Source organism: Schistocerca nitens, chromosome 5 (assembly GCF_023898315.1).
Source record: "Schistocerca nitens isolate TAMUIC-IGC-003100 chromosome 5, iqSchNite1.1, whole genome shotgun sequence".
Lineage (NCBI taxonomy): Eukaryota > Metazoa > Arthropoda > Insecta > Orthoptera > Acrididae > Schistocerca > Schistocerca nitens.
The window spans coordinates 719,318,610-719,336,350 of NC_064618.1; the positions used below are offsets into that span (position 1 = coordinate 719,318,610).

Below are 17,741 nucleotides of genomic sequence, written 5' to 3' on the forward strand. Positions count from 1 at the left end.
GTTCTGCTTCTTCGTAGCATGTTAACATTCGTACTATATTTTGTTATCTTCGCTTGTTCCACTTAATATACTGCACGTGTTACTTATCTTTTTCCATTGGAAACAGCGAATATGTCTAGTTTACGTAATCTGTGGATTTCCACTTCACACTTCTTGAAATTATTGCATTTTCATTGTAAATGTCGTTATTCTTCTGTTCTACGAGTAAGAACCTGTCGCTACTTTTCTAGTGTCCACGCGTGAACAAGGCTCCTAACCAGATATAGTCGCTGTATGAATAAAATTACATGCTTCCGTATGGCTCTGAGCACAGTTAGATCTCTTCCGAGGTATTTCCGTCCTCTAGCTGCAAGAACGTGTTACTTATCATGCTGGTAAAAGCTTTTCCTACTTGGAAAAGAATCAGGAAACTGCCTTAATGCCCACTCTGCGTGTTACTTTACTTGGCACTCAATTTAATTACGAATACATTATTAGATACAGCAGTCCGACGGTGACTCTTAAGGGGCATCTTTTTCCAAACTGGTAGGTATAGGGCCTGTCCTCCGATAAATTATACGAAACCAAACGTGTTAGTTAGACAGGTTTTGATTGAAATTTTATAGCAGGAAATGTGAATATTTAGTTAGTGAGTTTGCCATACAGTACCGACACTAGTCCAGTACTTACTTTTTCAACACTTATCAGAACGCAAACACCATCACCAATATGAGCAAAGACGGCACCCTGATAAAAATGGCTGATTTTTCTCTCCTGATTAATCTTTTCTGCTACACTCTTAATCTGACATGTTACCCTCTTACACCTGTGCATGCTGAGTTGGGCCCGCATCTCGTGGTCGTGCGGTAGCGTTCTCGCTTCCCACGCCCGGGTTCCCGGGTTCGATTCCCGGCGGGGTCAGGGATTTTCTCTGCCTCGTGATGGCTGAGTGTTGTGTGCTGTCCTTAGGTTAGTTAGGTTTAAGTAGTTCTAAGTTCTAGGGGACTTATGACCACAGCAGTTGAGTCCCATAGTGCTCAGAGCCATTTGAACCATTTGCTGAGTTGGGGTTTCCTAAATCATTCGAAGCGAACGATGCGTGCTTTCGTGAGTAAGACCACCAGCTGTTTCACTCTCTATCTTGCCATCTCAGATTCAACTGTATACTCTCGAATAATATAGGTGAGAAAACCTACTGTATTCACAAGATGCAGAATTATTGTGTGATCTGGTAATAAAATGTGGCACCAGTGACACAATGCCACTGAAGATGGCAGGGAGTTAAGTTGCAGAACCTCCAGCAGATACTTCTCGGATAAAGAATGATGCAGAATTTCCAGTCCACTTCTTGCTCTGGACGGCAGCGCCTGTTCAGCTTTCAAAGTTACGTTACTTTAAATTTCAGCGCATGTAAATAAAGTTGGCAGACACACGAATGCAATATATGCTGAGCAAATAAGGTTGCATAAAGTAGTCGTAGGAAGCCATTTCTTTGAGGGGATAGTCTTATGACCAAGTCCTGTCAATATAACACTTTCATGCATTCTGCACTAGCCGATGGAACTCGTTTCTGAATACTGAATGAGCCGCACTTGAGCAAGTCGAATAAGTCAGAGCCGGAGGTGAATTCCCAGCATACTGCTGGGTAGTTTTAGATTTCTAGGTTCCTTGAGATCTTACATAAATCTAATATTTATCGCTGCGGTATTAACGAAAGAGGTGCCACGACCTGTACTTGTGTTTTTGAAGATTCAACGTTCATAAAGAACGAAACAGTGAAATCAGAATGGTTACGTTGACAAATTAGCCCGTTTTCCTTGAAAACGAGTCTTTTCTCCCGTTACTGCCATGATTGAAAAGAACATGAGACTTTTCGTCAGTGTTGCGTAACTAATTTCCTTGTGGCGTGTCAGTACCATTTGGATTAGATTGTAATTAACGTTATACGACTGGAAACGCACACTAGTTGAAACACTGATTTCGCGTTCGGAAGAAGTGAGATTAAAGATCCCATCCAGCTAGCCACGATTCCACTGAATCATTTGTAAGTTTCTTGAGAAAGGCTCCGTCCAGTTCCAAACACCATCGTTGTTGAATTGAGTCAATGCTCCATTGTAATGACACTGATGTTGACGGGACGTTAAACTTTTTTTCAACATTCTTCGGGAATTTTTTGCCTCGGGCTTTCGTGGTCTGAGTACGAATCAGTAATATTCTTCTGTGCGTGCGTGCGCGTGTGTGTGTGTGTGTGTGTGTGTGTGTGTGTGTGTGTGTGTGTGTGTGTGTGTGTGTGTGTGTGTGTGTTTCCCACGTTACGTTCCAAATTAAAAGAAACCGCTTTCGTCTGTTAATGAGACAGACTTCGTCAGTATGTCTCTTGTAAGGACTGCCTCCAACAGTAACAAGGAAGAATCTAAACTGAATTTTTCTGTAGCCATATGATACTTACCCAAAACAGTTTTCTACTGTCCAAATTCACCTAAATATTTCACTGACTATGCCAGCTTCGACTAAACTACCATTTTTCAATTTTCAATAGACCATAAGATCAGGTTCTTCCTGAGGCAACGTCACGAAGAGAGACCGTCCTCAAGCATGCGACGCTTTTAACAGTACACCTCGGTGTACATCGTGTTTCAATAGAATTCATCAGATTTCAGAATACTAAGTGAAGGCAGACAGAAACTGTAGCGAATTTCAACTTACGAACTGTCTTGGCGGTTCACGTGGTTGACAGCAGGGGCTCCTTCGTACAACTATGCAATAGGGACTCCTTGCTAGTACGTTGATTACCCAATGCGTCGAGTAGAGGCGATAACTCAACACCTAAAGTACTTAGTCGATTCAGTAGTTCAAGATCAATTACAACTTTTCCGGTGTGATTTTCGTGGAGAGTACGGCACTGCACTTTCTGCAGCTCAAAACACTCGATGGCGGCACAAACTGTGAAGACTCTGGCTGTTTACATAAGAAGAAATTTATAGGTAGTTGTTGTGTTCTCGTTCAAGTCACAGAGTGCATTCAAGAGAGGTCTGCACATGGTGCGTGAAAGTCTAATCGTTGCACCAGCCGAGGGATACCACTTCTCACACGACTGTATGGCGTGTTTCGCGGCGACGTTTCTCCGTAAGTCATAGAAAACACAACCACTACGAGCCATTCATGATGGTGATAAAGAAGCAAAGAGTTTACTGTTATGAATTCATTTTGAGCCTGAAGATAGTACATCACAATTTCCATTGAGTGATGAGAAGCCTATATTCTATTTTAAAGTGGAGAAGTAAAACGCCACAAAGTAAGAATATGGGAAAGGCAGCAGCTAAGTGACATAGCCAAGCATCAGAGAGACCTTTTAACGCTTCATGAATTTTGCGCTTCTTGCCGAGAATATAACTGTTGTCCGTTTTTCTTGTGCGGGAAAGATGGTTATAGAAATCACTTGCCTGGGTGTGTCGGAGATCAGGCTTTTTGAACAACTGAAAGAACGTGTCGAAAAAATCATTTTTCAACAAGACGAAGCTCTGTCGCACTGGAACTGTCAAGTCTTTTCTCACGGCTTCCCTTTCGTTAATCAATCTTCTCTTGTGAACAGCTCTCACAATGCAGATTACATTCTATGAACTGTCGAAAACATGTTTCCGAACGTGTTATTATTTTGGCCACCTTGGAAAATAAAATTTGACGCTTTTCGGATTAGCTATACAGGGCAATTATAATTAAAGTTAAACTTTCAAACCGCTGTAAAAATAACACCACTGGTCAGAATGAAGTCAAATTGCAATGGAATATTATCGGAGAATGACAAAAACAGATGGCAGAAAAAAATAAGTAGCTACAAAATGTAGCAATAGAATAGCGCTGTAAGCATCATAATTTAATAGTCGTCGACTACAAATGACAAATGAATGATACAACAATGAGTCAGGTGTACGTTTGACGTTAAACCAACTGTACTACTCAGTGTGGATGGGTATACAGGTGTGATACAGTTAGTTACGTAAGCCCATCCACCACGGCAAGGTCATATCATATCGGATGGGAAAAATCTGGTTTTAATTGTCCTGAGGCTAAAAACCGCATAAAAAGCATCACTCACATGGGTTTTTAACTGTCCTGAGGCCACAACCAGCATAAAAATCAAATCGGATTATTAATTTCCCTGTGACTGGCACAATACATGTTCAATATGCTGTCCACCGTTTTCTGCAACAAGCTGAAATCGAGAAACAGCATGTTCCACAACTGATCGATGTGTTTCCGGGGTCATGTTCAGAATGCGTTTCTCAATGCGTGCCTTCAATGCAGCTAAGTTTGCAATCGGAACACTGAATACAACGTCTTTCAGATAGCCTCACAGGCAGAAGTAACACGGATTAAGATCAGGTGTCGGGATGGCCAGGCTGTAGGGAAATGGCGGCTGATAATTCTAGCATTTCCGAAACGACGCTTCAGCAGCTGCTTAACTGGATTTGCAATGTGCGGAGGTGCACCATATTGCATAACAATGATCCCATCCACACATCCACATTGTTGGAAAGCTGGAATGGCGTGATCGCGCAAAAGACACTCATAGCGCTTACCAGTGACGGTACAGGTAACAGGACCGGGAGCACCTGTCTCTTCGAAATAATATGACCCTATTATAAATGGTGCCGTGAACCCGCACCAAACAGTGACCTTTTCAATATGAAGTAGTACTGGTTGATTTGCTTATGGATTTTTCATTGCCCATATTCGACAATTCTGTATATTGACATATCCTCTCAGATGTCTGTCCACAAAATCTACCACGGGCAGTCATTGTCCACTTAAGCAACTCGTGCACATGGGTAATTTTGAACGGATAGCAAAGAAGGATGTTTCGTAGGATTTTAGGCACCGTGCTCACGGGTATGTCCAATGTTCGGGCAATTCTCCATGGACTACACGTTTGCACACCACCACTCGTCTCCTCCTGCACTGCTGTGGCCACTGCTTCCACTGACGTCGAATCAATTCGTTTCCTCCCTATACCAGGTTGCACACCAAAAGAACCCGTCTTTTCGAATTTCCAAATCATTTTCTCCACACCCACGCCCGTCATCGGACCAACGCACGTTTTCAAAACCTTCAGTGTCAGGAACTTCTGCAGAGCGACGTGCGCACAGTCACCGTTCTTGTAATACAGCTTTACAAGCAGAGCGCGATCCTGCATTGAGACAGGCATGGCGAACGTCGCAGACGCAAAAGGAGAAAAAGCCATGTACCCAGCGTGTTTATGCTAACTTCAATAGGTCGTGCGCATGACAGTTCAAATGAGTGTGAAATCTTATGGGACTTAACTGCTAAGGTCATCAGTCCCTAAGCTGACACACTACTTAGCCTAAATTATCCTAAGGATAAACACACACACCCATGCCCGAGGGAGGACTCGAACCTCCGCCGGGACCATCCGCACAGTTCATGACTGCAGCGCCTATACCGCTCGGCTAATCCCGCGCGGCTCATGACAGGTGTTTTCATTTACGCTTTCTGACACATACAGTGCCATCTATTGATCAATTTTCACAATTCTTTTTTCTTCTGTCAAACGTTTTCCTCCTTCCGACAATATTCCGTTGAAATTTGACGTCATTCTGAACAATGGTTTTATTTCTACAGCGTCTTGAAAGTTTAATTTTCATTATAATCACCCTGTATATGAATACTCTATTGCTACATAAAGTTCAAAATTTGTTGAAAATAATATTCCTGATTCCCGAAAAATTTGGTAAAATAAATCGACAGACTTTTCCGTAGTAAGTGGCGTTACGTTTTGTGTGTCGAAGAGAATATTCATCACCAAGTGGCGACACTGACAGATGACAAAAACGGCAGTGTCGGATATAAAACTGTCCTGTATAAGAGAAGTCACCAACGGCTTGAGCAGTTTTGTCCTTAGATGCTTTCTATCGCCAGTGTGGGCGCGGAAGCAGGAGCCAGCGAACGGAGGGAACGAGTCGCTCCCACTGAACCAGTCCGACGAGCTATTCATAAACATGGTAGCCGTATCAAACGAGCTGTACAATTTATAAAGCACCGATTTATAAAGCTCCACCTTTTTAAAGATAATACGAGAATATAGAGGACGAATATTAATCAACAAGTACGAGTAAGTTATAAAAGAATATAGATAGAACTTGAATGAGAGTACCGACTTGTATAGTAGTTCTGTTCCCACTGAAAAATAAAATCACAGCAAAGAATTCTTTTGGCTGTAAGGACTTCTTGTTTGATATTTCGCAGTGCTTTACTTGTCTAGTTTTTTTTTTTTTTTTTTTTTTTTTTGTGTGAAAACGTTATGAGATTAAAGTAAAACCTCCTTCTGAGAAGTTCCGCCCATTTTTCCTAATGGCTGTAATCAGTTTTCTGGAGATTTTACTGTGATTAGTCAACGAGGGTTAAATGCACTGAAGATAATAAGAGCACGTTTTCGTAATGTCTGATGGCTTTGAGCATCACTTTGCAATCGATTGCGTCACCTGGAGCACATTTTTGTCACTTACAATTTGCTGCGTACTGGGAGATGAAAGTTGATGAGCAAACACAGAACGGCAGCGGCTTCTTTGCCTACAGATGTCCGTTAGTCTGTTATGGTTAAGTCCTCAGCAGGTTGTACGTTTGCTTCCGTGACAATCTTCAGTGATCGCCCCTCATGGTGTTCGTCTCATAAGTTGTCAACTTATGGCTCACCCTTGAGATAAAATCTTCAAACACTTGCGTCCAAAACCCTGAAGAGCAAGAAACTTCCCATTGGAGGTGGAGTGCTGTTGAAGGTTGTTCTGTCATTGAGAGTGTTCACCATATTACAAGTTTACCACATTACAAGTTTACAGCTTCTGTTCTACTTCTGGAAACATGGACTGTCCCAGTCGTAATGTCGCTAATGCCGACAGCTAGCGTCAGTCTCTTCGAACATGTAGACACCGAAACCAAATATCAACTACTTGTCTCACCCTAGGCAAAATAGACCCGTTAATATGCAAATGTCAGTAACCGGCTTTTTTTCTGAAACTGTAATACCACGACTTTTGCAAGTGATTCATGGATACTGCTACTGCTACTACTACTACTGCTACTACTACTACTATTACCTATAACATCACTCCTTCTCGTATATAATACACAGACTACAACTAATGAGATATGACTGTGAAACTCTCCTAGTACCATTGTAGCACGGAGCGTAGTGTCTCTGTGATAATTCAATGAAACGAAAAAAGATGTGAACGAAGTTTACGTTCTAGTGTTTGCTAACAAGTGATACATACGCAACTAAAACAGTGCACGCCCACTCGTAATTAATCAACTTTTGCATATATTTACTGACAATACGAAATTATTATTCATGTCGAACAACACAGTGGTTGCAAATGCTACTTTAGCGAAATAACCAAGTTATCTGTAAAGCAATCAACAAACCAGTTACGCTACGTGGTGTAAGAATTCATACAGTCTACCTTGTGGATTATTCGACTGAGCAGTCGCACATCTTCTTTCACATATGGTAACAAAGATTAATATCCCGTTTCGGAGGGCAGCGCGATCGATAATTGTAGGTAATTACTGCCGGCATATTCCTTGTGAAGGAACAATTTTATCGTTTCTGTTGCTAATGTACTTTATGGTAAGATTAGTTTCGATCAATGTAGATCATCCTTAGATCATGTGCACTCCATTATTTTACGATAAGTAGAAAAGAATTGCACATAACTACTTACCTATTTCATTGCTTACTACAACTTACGCAAGTACAAAGATAAACTCAACAATTATGAGTAATACATTCCTGATTATTATAATATAACGGAAAGTACATAAGTAGCTTTCTTCACATTGCTTTTAGACCTGAAGCTGATCAGGTGTGATCGTACCTAGTGAAACACGTATGTTGTGAGGCAGCGATGCTGAGACATTGTAGAATCTCTGACCAGAGCAGTTGCGCTCGACTCGCAGTAGCGAGCAGTCAGCCAGTCTGCAGTAGTCAGTCCTCAGTAGTGCTTGGAGTCGGTTGCTAGCAGTAGCGGAGAGCAGTCGGCGGGCGTCGGCACAGCAATGGTCGAGATTCAGGATGAGGTATAATTTTATTTAAATAAACAATCATGCAGCTTTGCGCTCATCACATAATCTAATCTATATTCGTTGTAATTAATTTTCAAATCGCCCCAATAATAATCTGATTTCAAAAGCAATTTTTAACTAAACAATGATTCGAATTCCTTCCATTTCCTTTAAAGAAAATTTTCAGTTAACTTCAAAAAAAAAAAAAATTTAATTATTGCGATGCATCTCCTCGTGGCGCAGAATAAGAGCAGATATTTCACATGCAGTTATACTAAGGTAATAAATTAATCCTGATTTCGAACAGGGCCACAAAGACCGACATTTCGGTTAAGTTGAGTTTTGATTATCACTGTAGTTTCATTATCATGGGATTATCTTACATTTTGTGTGGAGAACTTATACTTGAGTCAGATTGCTAATTTTTGTTTGATTGTCTTTGTCATTAATATTTTTGCGGGAAGGTTACGCTTGGCTTCCATTTCTAATAAGTATTGTCATTACAAAATTTCCGTGGGGAGAGTGTAACCTCCCCACAAAAATTTTAAAAAGACTATAATTATCAGTAATGGAGCCACAGCTAAGTGTGACCTTCCCACAGAAATTTTAAAAACAATATTTATTAGAAATGGTGCCACAGCTAAGTATAAACTCCCCACAAGAATATTAATGGCAAAGACAATTAAATGAAAGCTCGCTATCTGACTCAAGTACAAGTTCCCATTAAATAATGAACGCTAATCAGCGCAAAGCTGCATGATTATTTATTTAAATAAATTATACCTCGTCCTGAATCTCGACCATTGCGATGCCGACGCCCGCCGACTGCTCTCCGCTACTGCTAGCAACCGACTCCAAGCACTACTGAGGACTGACTACTGCAGACTGGCTGACTGCTCGCTACTGCGAGTCGAGCGCAACTGCTCTGGTCAGAGATTCTACAATGTCTCAGCATCGCTGCCTCACAACATACGTGTTTCATAACCCTCCACTGGGGGGGCAAAAATTTGGCAGCGATGGTGAGTCATTTGGACTTGCCATCGTAACAAATTTTTCTTTTAATTAATTAACATTTACAAAATATTTAGATGTATCACATGAATTAAATGTTGTGCGCATGCACCGATTACAAAACATTACAGACAAGACAAAATATAAGTACAAAACAAATCAGGAAAAATGTATATACAAATTATTTGACAGATAACAAAGTGTACACACACTGAAAAATTCTTTAGCAGTTTCATAACAGGCAAAAAAAAAAAAAATAAATCATGTTGACAAGTGTCATGAGTGCACATGCACTGCAGTGGAGAACATATCAGTAAAAGACGAAATGTATATACAAGAGTAACAAATGACATAAATCATAAAAGGTATACAGAATGAACAAAAATCATATCGAAAATTGAGAAGAGTGCACAGGCACTGTAGTTCAGTTGAAAACATATTCACATAAGTGCACATGCACTGAAAACTTTTGAACATTTTTATAACAAATAAACGCAAGAGTAGAAAAAATCATCAAATCACAAAAAGTATATACAATATAGATGACAAGAGTGCACACATACTGCACTTCAAAACAAATCGAAAATGTCTTTAGTATTTTGACAACAAATGGCAAAAATCATGTCGACAAGTGACACAAGTGTACTCGCACTAGAGTTCAACAAATCGAGAAAAAATGTATAGGCCATGAACATAAATGGTGTTAGTAAAAAAATGATTTTCACTATTAGGATAGGAAAGGAAGGATTGCATCATGGTTGTAGCACTTTAGTTTGCACATAGCTGCACTGAAAGTCCATATCTTTCCACAGAATCACAACTAAGTGATACAATCTGCAGTTCCGTTCCCAGAAGTATTTATCAGCGTATCAAGACAGTGAAACGTCGTAGTAGTATTCCATACTATCATTTGGCAGTATACCAGGTACACCAAACAGTGGGACCAGAATAACGTCTTCATCGCTTACGGTGGTGGACAGCATGTCGTGTCAGCACCACGCTCTTAAGAGGCGGCACACAGTGCTCCATAACAAAGTCTTGATTAGTGATTACATAAGTAGTTTCTTCGCCTACAGTGGTGGACAGCATGTCGTGTCAACACCACGCTTTTAAGAGGCGGCACACAGTGCTCCATAACAAAGTCTTGATTAGTGATTACATAAGTAGTTTCTTCGCCTACAGTGGTGGACAGCATGTCGTGTCAACACCACGCTTTTAAGAGGCGGCACACCAACGTAGAATTAGTGCAAAAACCAAATATAGTGCTCCATGATAATGAGGATGGACAAGACAAATGGATGTTACAATAATTTCAGGTAGTTAGGTCAGAAGGTGAAGGACATTAACTAACACACAAGTCTTGATTAGTGATTACATAAGTAGTTTGCGGTATCCATACTCTAGTCATTGAACATTTCTGTACCATGAATGTAGTATTACAGAAAAATGTTCATTAATTAATTTAAAGACAAGAGTGGTAATCAATCGCCATCAAGTATTGAGTATTACAAAACATTTTTCCTCATTCAAATGACATATTTACAAGTAACTATTAACACTCAGTGGCCTAGCAACTTTCGATTAGTACAAAATATTTATCATCATTCAGTATTAATATGGGAAGTCATCATTGAAAACACTAACAAAACGTTAAGTTACATTAATTATTGGCACTCAGTGGCCAGCAAGTATTGAATAGTATAAAACATTATTCATCATTCAGTATTCTTCATATCATTAAGAAATCATTATTAAAAATCAGTTAATTACAGTCATAGCATTAATAAGCATGGGCATTATAAGTTACATTAATTATGGGCACTCAGTGGCCAGCAAGTATTGAATAGTACAAAACATTAGTAGCATTAATAAGCATGGGCATTATAAGTTACATTAATTATGGGCACTCAGTGGCCAGCAAGTATTGAATAGTATAAAACATTAGTAGCATTAATAAGCATGGGCATAATAAGTACTCTCATTACAATAGATAGTGGCAATTATGTTTAGGTATCATTAAGAAGTCATTATTCAAGTGACATACTATTCAGAGCTGATCAGTGTTATTCAGAATTATCATAAACTAGTGACATTATCTGGGACTGTTAATACATTTTGTTTTTTCTGCTAGCAATGCATTGCTTTGGGTAATTATAAGGGAAAGCAAGAAGAAATAAGAGAAAAAATTGCTTCTAGGTTGTTCCTATAAATGAAAAGATTGTGTAACGTCATTCGTCATGAGTCAGCTGTAGCAAGGTTATCACATTTATAAATGATAGACACAAGTGGGTAAGAAAAATGCAAGTACTAGAACAGGTATAATAAGTAACAAGTTTAGTAACTATCATAAAAAGCTTCTCCTGAAAGAAAAATACAAAATGGATTATTGAACTGAAAGAAGAAACGCAGACTATGCTGAAAAGTAGTGAACTTCGAATTAACAGGTAGTGAAATGTGTATAAAAAATGTGTTCCATAGCTGTCCTTTCCAAAACCTTCAGTCATCCTACTACGCAATATAACACCTGCTGTCAAAGTAAACTGCAACAAATACTTAAATAACTACATAGCATAAATACATAACTTCAACATTATCCTCATCTGTAAAGAAAAACTTCATTATTCATATCATCATAACTCCATCATTATCATCACCTGTAAACAAAAACTTCATTATTCATAGTACCATATTCTTCATCATTGTTCATTATCAGCATTCATTATCATCTGCAAAAATCATTTCATTATTCATCACACAACTATTCCTAATCCCTAGCATATTTCATCACTTAAAACTAAAATGTGTAGTTCTGTCTGACAGCTTGCATCAATCGCTTTGTATTCTGAAAGAAAAAATTAGTTAAGACTGCTATTCTGCGATGTGTATAATATATTCTGGTTAATGCTTGTTAATTCTGATCCATTTACTCGTCCTCATTAGCTTATTGCATCTTCTTTCGTTTATTCCATAGGTGAAATTCCCACTTCTGTTTAATTCATTTCCTGTACGCATCATTTATTTCTGAAATTGATGAACAAAGATTAATGTCTTGCATTTAAATCATATACCCATTAAATAGTGACTGGTTAATGGTGACTCAATTAAGCATACAACATAACATGACAAAAAAACGTAATATCTCAAAGCACAGACAGTGTTTAAAGGCAAAAAGTGTACAGAGAATATCGTAATGCAGCAGCAAAAAAGGAAAATGTAAAACAGTCACGATGTTGAGATATCACAAGGCAAAATGTCAAAGTCAAATGGTGTGTGTTATACCTTAACTAGTTCACAGTGCATACAAACAAAACATGAAAACAATCGTACATACATAAGAAAGACAAAATGTGACATTCGTTGTGTTCAGCTTATATGTAGTGTAGTTAATAGATGCGATAATTAAAGACTTCAATGGAGAGAGAATTTGATAAAATTAATGCGTCATTATAGAGAATTGCATAATTATTCATAAAATGCGTAAGTTCATCTGAAAAAATGCACGGTCTAGTGTGTAACGACAAGAAGAGCGACCTGCTAACCTTACCTTGCCGGGCACTTGCCAAGAAAAAATACGATAATCATCAATAGGTAGTCACATAAATGTAATTGCATAAGTGGTCACAAAATGTGTAAGTTCATCTGGAAAATATGCACGGTCTGATGTGTAACGACAAGAAAAGCGACCTGCTAACCTTACCTTGCCGGGCACTTGCCAAGAAAAAATACGATAATCATCAATAGGTAGTCACATAAATGTAATTGCATAAGTGGTCACAAAATGTGTAAGTTCATCTGGAAAATATGCACGGTCTGATGTGTAACGACAAGAAAAGCGACCTGCTAACCTTACCTTGCCGGGCACTTGCCAAGAAAAAATACGATAATCATCAATAATTAGTAATGTCAATATAATTGCATAAGTGGTCATAAAATGTGTAAACGGCCTCATAGCATGTTACATCGTAAAGTGGTTTCATTCGATAAAGGGTTTAATGTTTGACACATGATGGTTGCCTTTCGATTTTCTGGTTCTCAGAGTTTCGACGTGTACAACAGTGGGGTGAGGAATGCTGCGAATCCGATATGGACCTGCGTATAGAAGTTCAAATTTACTGCACTTACCTTTTAATTTGCTGGATAAATAGTGTGTACGTACTAATATCTTCTGTCCAACGTGAAAGTCTTGGTGTCTACAAACCTGTTTTTGCTGTCTTCTCCGGCGCTCTGCGGCACGTTTGATGTTGTTCAGCGCAATGTCAATTATTTCGTGGTGTCGTAATCGACGAGATGTAGGAAATGTTACTAATTCTTTGATTTTGTTTGGTGGTTCAACGTTTTTCAGTATAACAGACGGAGGTAGCATAGTGGATTCATTTGGAATGGAATTAATTACATCTTGAAATGAGTGTACGTGTGTGTCCCAATTAACATGTCTTTCGTGGCAGCATATTCTACACAGTCCACCAATTTCCTTCATTAGTCGTTCACAAGGGTTCGAAGAGGCGTGGTACCTGGACATATAAATCGGAGAAATGCTTCTAGCTCGTAACATGCGTGTCCATATGACAGAACGAAACTGTGATCCATTGTCAGAAATTACTTTCATCACATGCCCCACATGAAATAAGAAATGCTTTACAAATGCTTTCGAAACAGTTTTAGCAGTAGCTTTGCGTAACGGAGTGAAGGTAACAAATTTTGAAGTGAGTTCAACAGCGACAAAGATGTAGCAAAAACCTCTGTTAGTTCTCGGAATTGGACCAAAAATGTCTACTGCGGCCATATGTCTTAATTTAACAGGTACTATGGGGTATAATGGAGGAATATGTGAAGTGGTGTCAGACTTAGCTTTCTGGCAAATTTTACATGACGCTAAAACTCGTCGTATACGTTTTTCCATGCTGGCAAAATAACAGTTCTGTCTCAGTATCAGAAAACATTTTCTTGCTCCATAATGTGCGTAGCTTAAATGAGTGTACCAGATTAATTTGTTAACCAGTTCGTCAGGAATGCATAATAACCAATTGTTACTGTCTGGATGAGAGCGGCGAAACAGAATGTCATTGCGTACAGTGTAGTGGTTTCTAATCGTAACATTATTCTTATCTTGCCAAAGGTGTTTAATTTCTTTCCACACATTGTCTTTGCTTTGCTCTCGTGCTATGTCCTGTAATGACGATGAAATAAAATTTTCAAATGCAACTTGTTGAATGTACATGACGCTAAAATTTGCTTTGCAGAAGTTGGTTGCTACGTCTTGCTGATTGTTGCTGAGAGAACGAGAAAGTGCGTCTGCTATAACATTTTGCGTGCCGGGAATGTGAACAATCGTAAAATTAAATTCCTGTAAATACAGTTTCCATCTGCTTAATCTGTCGTGAGTAAATTTAGCTGAAAGTAAAAATTGTATAGCTCTGTGATCTGTGTAAACGGTGGTATGTCTGCCATAAAGAAAGTGCCGAAATCTCGTAAAAGCCCATACAACACATAATGTTTCTAGTTCAGTAACGGAATAATTTCGTTCAGCAGGTGACAAAATGCGGCTTGCAAATGCGATGTTTTTAATTACTATTGAGCCATGTTCTTCAATTTCCTGAAAAATGTGTACGCCTAAAGCTGTGTTGGAACTGTCGGTGGCAATAGAAAAATTTCTAGTAAGATCTGTGTGCGATAAAAGTGGTGTATTCAGCAAAGCATATTTCAAATAACATTCTCGTGAACAAAATTCTGCGTGTCAATAAGTATTGCTTACGTTACTGGAATAGACTACCTGTACTGTGTCCGGTCAAATTCTGTCATACGTGCTGTTATTTACGGGACGATGCTGTGGTATTTTGACCATTTGAACTGTACTATTATTTCTTACTGACATGTTACGCTATAGATGACACCTATTGTCTGTTTCATTCATGATTATATCTCGTTGCTGACATTCTTGCTGCTGAAAAGATCGACTGTGATGAAATGTACGCTGAAAATTGTGCTCGTTAATTTTACGTCTGTCATAATAGTCACTTCTATACGGCGCATTGCGATACGAGTCGAAATAGTGTGTTTTCTGTACGTAGTTATTTCTCTGCTGTGCGTTACTATTTATTGTAGCTGGGACTATACGTGCACGCGGCGAAACATTAAAGCTTGGTTGACCTTGTAGACTGTATTGTTGGTTACGTATGCTAAGCGGTTGACTTTCATGCTGTTGTGGTGAAAAACGTCTATTGTTACAAAAATGCGTTCGCTGTTGCTGCTAATTTTAAACATACTGATGATTACTATCTTATCTGATATTAAAATTACGGTGGTAGTTCTGCAGTGCCTAATGGAAATTGTCACATTCGGTAAAAATTTGTCTTATCGGGTTCTCATTACTCATTTTTCTTAATTATAGGAAGAGCAATAGTTAAAGAGCTGTTTTGATAGATATAAAGGATAGTAGAAGAGAAGGCAGCAGTGCAGAAAACTAAAGATGAAACAGCACTACTACAGCTCGGGGCCCTATGCTCGCTACGGCACATATTCATTAAAGCGTAATGAATCCCCTGAGGTCAATTACGCTCTGCAAATAAATTTCAGCTTCTGTGTTACAGGCAATGTCGGTAAAAATTCAGAAATAAATTGCTGTATTCTTGCTAATTCCAGTTTCTGCATTATAGGCAATGCTAATGAAAATACAAACATAAATTGTCTTATACAGTGCAAATCGTGTATCTGTGCTCTGTCATTATTAAATTCCTTACACTTTCTTACGGATAAAAATTGCTCGTAATCTACGTTCTCGCCACTGAATTTGAGAACACGTTCAGTTTTGTCTGTGAATCTGTTTGTCTGTGTCATTTCGGATTTCCAATTGCGTATCTTTTCAGGTTTTAAGTCGCGTAGCTTTTCGGATTTTAAGTCGCGTAGTCTCTGTAAATTGCTCACATTATAAGCGCTACGTGACTCTGACAAATGCTCGCAACGTGGCAGATTCTGTGACGTATTGGTGACTGAAATAGTTGTTAATTCTGTTACTTTAATATTTTCGTCAATTTGGTTGTTCTGGCGTTCACTTTTATTATTGACATCCGTATTCACAGTGTGTGTAACTTCCAGTGACTCTAAATTAAACTCGTCGCGTATCTGTACTGCGTTTTTAGGGCATTGTTCAGTGACTGCATTAATTTCGTGGATCTGTGTTGCGTATGCTGAACATTGTTCAGTAACTGCATTAATTTCGACTTTCTGTGATTCTGTTGTACCTACACGTGCACTACTTAATTCTTGTGCAACAGTGCCAACTTCATTATTACTGTTACTAGCACAAGCTTTAGTATTCACACGTAATGGTTCTTTAATGTCCTGACATTGCACGGTAACAGCTGTACTCTGTTCACTAACTTGTTTGTTCCGTTCGTTAAGGTTGTCTTGTTTTTCGTTCGCCAGATTGAAACTTTCATTAATTGTTTCGCTAAGTTGTTTGAAATGGTTATCGAAACTTTCATTAAGTCTGTCGTACGTTTCATTCGTCTGTTTGAAACTTTCATTAAGTTTGTCGTATGTTTCACTCGTCTTTTTGAAACTTTCATTAAGTTGATTAAACATTTGTTGCAAGAATGCTATATGTTCAGCAGTAAGACAAGTGGTTGAAACGCACTGACTGTTAGTGAACGCAGGATTATCATCCTTACACTGCGTGTCACTAGTACTATTGGTCACGTTGTTTAAGTCGGTAATTTCATTCACAATACCTCGCGATACACTATTCACAGTCTTTCGCGGCATTTTTACAGTAGTCACAATTAATCACAAAACAAATAAGCACAAATACAAAAGCAACACACAAATACAACAGAGCAACGAATTGCCGTTGACCTGTAGAAAGAAAGTCACAAGATTAGTAAAAGCGTTGCGCCAAATCCTAATTATATCTAAGAAATAAGAGCAGATATCTGACTGTTTTTCAAAAGATTCTCACGAAATACGATCCTGGACTGGGTGTCGCCAAGTGTAACCTCCCCACGGAAATTTTGTAAAGACTATAATTATCAGTAATGGAGCCACAGCTAAGTGTGACCTTCCCACAGAAATTTTAAAAACAATATTTATTAGAAATGGTGCCACAGCTAAGTATAAACTCCCCACAAGAATATTAATGGCAAAGACAATTAAATGAAAGCTCGCTATCTGACTCAAGTACAAGTTCCCATTAAATAATGAACGCTAATCCCATGATAATGAAACTGTAATGATAACCTAAACTCAATTCAACCGAAAAGTCGGTGTTTGCCCTGTGCGAAACGAGAATAAATTTCTTACCTTAGTGAAACTGCATGTCAAAATTCTGCTCTTATTGTTCTCTGGCGCTTGCATGAAAAGCATTGGAAGTACCTTTTAAAAATCTTTGTTAAAAAGAAATGGAAGGAAATTTGAATGATTGTCTCTAAAATTGCTTTTAAATCAAAATTATTATTGGGGGCGATTTTTGAAAGTTAAATTACAATGACTGTTCGTTACATTATCTGATGAGCGCAAAGCTGCATGATTATTTATTTAAATAAATTATACCTCGTCCTGAATCTCGACCATTGCGATGCCGACGCCCGCCGACTGCTCTCCGCTACTGCTAGCAACCGACTCCAAGCACTACTGAGGACTGACTACTGCAGACTGGCTGACTGCTCGCTACTGCGAGT

The 17,741-nt window shown here is 38.8% G+C and overlaps 1 protein-coding gene across 1 annotated transcript in view; it reads left to right on the forward strand.

Annotated features, from left to right (window-relative positions):
- Positions 1-17,741, forward strand: part of LOC126260681 (uncharacterized) — a 455,289-nt gene that overhangs the window by 61,000 nt on the left and 376,548 nt on the right. The window lies entirely within an intron of this gene.